We start from the raw sequence: 5066 nt of genomic DNA, 5'->3' as shown, positions 1-5066 counted from the left end.
CCTTTTCACATTATATCCTCCCACTAACTGCTGTTCTGCTCGTTTCCCTCATTCCACTGATACTATTATTGCTTAGAAGAATCTGAAAAGCCCAGGTGGGCAGCAGGCCAGATCTGCATTTATCACCTGTAGAGATGCTGTGCATGTTACTCCTCATTGCTGGCATCCTATTTTAAAACCAAGTAGAATTTAATTGTTGTTAATTGAAATTACTTTGAGTATATTTCGCACCAACATTTGCCTACTGCTGTGTTGATTGAACAGCTGAACTATAATATTCGTTGTTGGAGCTGGCTTTGGAAGAATAACTATATCTGTTTATGGTGGCTACCGAGTCTATGTTTTTATATGTGTTTAAAATTCAGACAACATTTTGGGGTGCTGTAATAACAGGCTAGAAACACATCAAATGTGATTACCTGGAGACTTGCCATGAAGTTGTAGTCAGTGCTCTGTACCATGCAGCATTTTCTTCCTGTCTACCAAGACACACATGTTTGCATATTTTTAAGATATAAGCGTTCAGTGAATATTGCCCAGTTGGTGGGAATTAGCTGGGCATTCAGGAACCACTTTCCCTGGAGTCTCGAAAGCAAAAATGACACAAGCCCCTGAAGAGTGAACCAGCATCATGGGATGTCCACTAACTGCTCCTGTCTCATTCCTCTGCATCACTGTAGGAAAAAGCAGGCAAGGCAGATGTTACCGAAACATCTGTAGTAAACAGGTGGGGTTTGAAGGAAAAGAATTTGTGGCACGCTTCCCTTGCACAGAGACATGAGCTGAGAGGAAGGGTAGATAAGGGCAAGAACCTAAATTTATTACACTTTTCTTCTTATAAGCTAAAAAAATATGTACATTTCAATGAAAATGTCAAGGAAGCTGAAAAGGAGGCAGAGTCACAACAAATTGTGTCTTATCCTTGGAAAAGTTCAGAAAGATTTAGTCTACTTAGGAATTTCACAGACTCATAAGGTGCACATTATATATCTACAATGGGTAGATATATAATCCCACAGTAGGGCCCCAGAGTCATTCCTTTCAAATATTTGCCACACATTTTCATATGCAAACATACTTTAAGAAAAAAAAAAAGAAGAAATTCCTCTGTATAGAAATGTCCATAAAAATACTGTTGGAAATTTCTAGTGCTGAGTATCCATAACACTAATTGTAGTTGATTCGTATACCACAAGGGTCTGGGATCTATGAAAGATAGTGCCATTCTTCCATTTTCAATACCCTTTTTTTCTGCAGCATCCAATGCAATAACATTATTCAAAAGAAAAAGTCATTATCCAGCTATTTTAATACAAGATACCATATTAAGACATTTAACCATCACAAATCAACAAAGGGATTCTCTGCCTTCACTTTTAGAATTTTCAGAAGTAATAAGGCTGACATGTCCCAAATGGATTTTTTGAGAACCTGGGATAGATAAGGAAAAGAGTAAAGATTTACTTTTTGGTATACATAAAGAATTTCCATTAATGTTACAGAAAATCCCTAATGTGTCTAGTCATCCTCATTCAGTCAAGGTGACCACAGAATATAATCACACTTATAGGATCAACCCACCATGTTCTTCCCCTAATTCCCAGTATTAAGATTTATGACAAAGGTAGAAACAGTAAACTTTTTTTAAAAAAAATCAAAACGTCCAGGCTTCTATTCCCAATGCAATCACAGATATCTAGTTTGCTTTCCTTTTTCTTCCCTATCATGCATGAATTTCATTTCCAAAAATTTAGCCTTTGAGCTTCCATCCAGAACCTAAGCCTTAAGTTAATAAACCAATCAATCCAATCAAGTTCTAAGAAATAAAAACAAATCACAGTTAATCCATCACCTCTTTTCCCAAAGATAGCTGGAACATAGAGAGGGCATTTCATGCCACCACTGCTTAGGTTTTTCACACTAGCAAGGTACATTGGAGTAGGAGTGAGAGGAGGAAGCAACAGGAGAAGACACATCTTCCATTCTCCTCCCTTCTCAGGTGCTGCCATATGGTATGGCTCTGTGCCTGTGTATGTACACGTCTTTCATTCTCTGCTTTTTCCCATGGGCAATTATCCATTATCCATCATCCATCATTGCACTGTGTTTAGCATGCTGCCAGTACAGTCTGCACCTCTCCAGGGGTTCGTTCTGCTTTGGTTATGCAAACCCCAACATCATTGCTTATTTCCTACAGCCCAATATGTTTCCCTGTGCAATTTAGCTTCATTAGAGTAACTGTACAGCATGCAGAAAAAGATCATTTCTCTTGTAAAGTCTCTCTGTGTAAAACATTACAAATTCAAATTAGAAGTTCACAGCTTAACAAGAGATAACCCCGGCCTTGCTCAGTGTAAGGTCAGCAAAGACTTTCCTCTACTTACAAATGAATGTTCAGTGAATAAAGATTTTAGAAACAATACCATTGTTTTAAAAAGGCAAATGCAAATGGTTTCAGCATGTGCAGCAACATTACCTTTAAATCCAAACACCAAATTGAAAAATACTGAGTATGCCAACATCAAAAGCAGTGGCTCACCAGGTAATAAGATGAAAGCAGTGTGAAAACTCAGGGAGGCATTTTGCAAATTTCATGTCTAGAATAATAATAATAGTAGTAATAATGATGTACATAATGCATATAATAGTTCTATCCATATATACAAATACATATATTCACTTTTATGTAACATATATCTGTATTATATACACGTAAAATTAATCACCCTTTATAGGTGGTTTTTATATATATATAATATATACATATATGTACATTTATATATACATGTGTATATGTACGTATGCATGAAAGCTGAATTGTATATATACAAGGGTTATATATTTGAAACTATATGAATTATAGAGTTTCCTTTTTACAAAAAAAAATAACTGATGGGGCAGTGATAGATGTTGCAAATGAAATAAGGTGAAGTAAGGATGGACTGACCTTTTAGAGGAGCCAGCAACGATTTGCATGTGGTAATCTCTGTGCTGTATTTTTGCCACCTCACTCTTCTTGGTCTCTGAGGCTTGCTAAATTAGTAAATTACATTGTGACTGATACACCAAAGAGGAGAGGTCATTTAGTGAAGCCTGGGCCAGCACATCTTGCTTAAACAGTATGCGATATCTTCAAAATCCCTTATTTTCCTGCAGGGAAAGCAAGAGCTTCATCAGCTCTGCTGTGCCAAATGCATTCTGCAAGTGGTACTTTCAGGAAAAAGAATATTGAAAATCTTCACTCATACAGACAAAGAGCCACCCAAGTTGTACCTCGCTGCACCACAGTGAAACCACAGGCATCCATCTGCATGACAGCCTTCTGCAGGGATCAGTGGTGGAGCTACATTAAAGCTAAGGACCAAGCCATTGCACTCTTTCAGTGAAGTACATCCTGCAAGGAGACACAGGGGAAGGTGAAGGGCAAGGGAGGTCTGGGGTCACCAAATCTGTGATTATTCTGCCCAGGGGCTGGAACCACAACATCAGAAATGTCACCAAGCTCCTTCCTCTGGGTGGGTGGATAGAAATCTGGAGCTGAGACCTGTGTCCATATCTATCAGTGGAACTGTGCCAGTGAAAAACATTTTATCTCCAAAACTGTTCTGGCAAATTTATATTAGAAGGACAATTCCACGTTCACTTCTAAGTAACAGAAAATAAACTCAGCTTGGTTTTTTTCAGTCTCCATGTCCCATTTTTTTGTATTTTTTTTTTTCTGATTTTAATGCAGTTGCCTATTGCTACCTTTAAAAGCTAAAACTTAAAAGAAAAATTTTAGCTGGATCTCAGACAGTCCTTTAGAATTAATCCTTTTCTGACAAAAGAAAATGTGATCCTAGTGCACGCAGTGAACTGCAGGGGAAAACAGTCGTAGTTAGATGTTTAAGTGCCTAATTTGCTGCTGCTGACACATGGGCAGACAGATATGGTATCTAATACCTAGCAATTAAATTACATTGAAAATAAATGGAGGTTTGCAACTGAGTCCATCAAGTCAGAGAACACTTGAAAAGTTGAAGTTTAAAGTACTGGAAGATTGCTCTTAGGGTTTTCTAATATCAATATTTAAAAAAAAAGTCTTTGAATGTACAGTAGGGAGTGAATAATCAGTATGCTAAGAACTCTATGGATTTAGTACTCATTCTGCAGAAAATTGCAGCATGTACACTGCTAGCCAGAATACAATAATAATTCAGTGTCAATTGCAGTGGTTTTATTACAACACTGGATTACTCTAAAGTGTGCTTTTTGGTTACAATATTTTATGTGAATCATTAATTTTTATACTTAAAAATGTGTAGCTTTGAGTTATAAAAGATGTGGTACATCTTCATTCTTTACAGTCTGCAAAAAAAAAATCATCCTGATACCGAACACTTTGAAGCAGTTATAAAGAATGACAGCACCAGTTGGTTTTAGTAATATGTAGTTCATTCTTCTATAAAGCTATTTAATACAAGTCTGCCCCCTATAAAGCTATTTAATACAAGCCAGTCTCATGCTGCTTTCCATTTCCACTGATGTTCTCTACAGCTCATCTGATTTTAAAAGAACAGGAGCCAGATCTATTTTCAGGATACCCAGGGTAAATTGGAGAGATCAAATTATGCTGACCTGTCACAGACCATGCTAAGCTCTAAGCACTTGCTCAGTTTTAGTTTGTAGGTGGCTGTTGGCCCTCCCTCCCCAGTGCCCATACTCCAGGGTGGCTTACCGAGGCACAAGCTGCCGTTTCTGCTATTTGTGCTATCCACCAAAACATCCACAATAATAGCGATAAACAGAAAAGCAAGAATCTGTAATCAATGTACAGTTCTATTTTACAAGTCAGTAGCTTTACTTTAAGTGTTTTCCTATATTTTAAAAGCAATTCAATCAGAGACAGAATTTATTAAAGGCAAAAGAAACACATAATAGATTTTGGAAAAACTGGAGAGGGCTTTTCCATCCTGAATGACTCCTCATCTTTTTCTGCTTTAGGCAACAATTCTTCAACACAAATGATGTTTGGTTTATGTATATCAGCCTCACATTCATCAGTTTTAATGGAATTGTGTTTGCCT

The sequence above is a fragment of the Calidris pugnax genome, unplaced genomic scaffold, assembly GCF_001431845.1.
Source record: "Calidris pugnax isolate Ruff unplaced genomic scaffold, ASM143184v1 scaffold13, whole genome shotgun sequence".
Taxonomy (NCBI): Eukaryota; Metazoa; Chordata; class Aves; order Charadriiformes; family Scolopacidae; genus Calidris; species Calidris pugnax.
The sequence above is the reverse complement of the archived record's forward strand: the minus strand, read 5'-3'. Positions refer to the sequence as shown.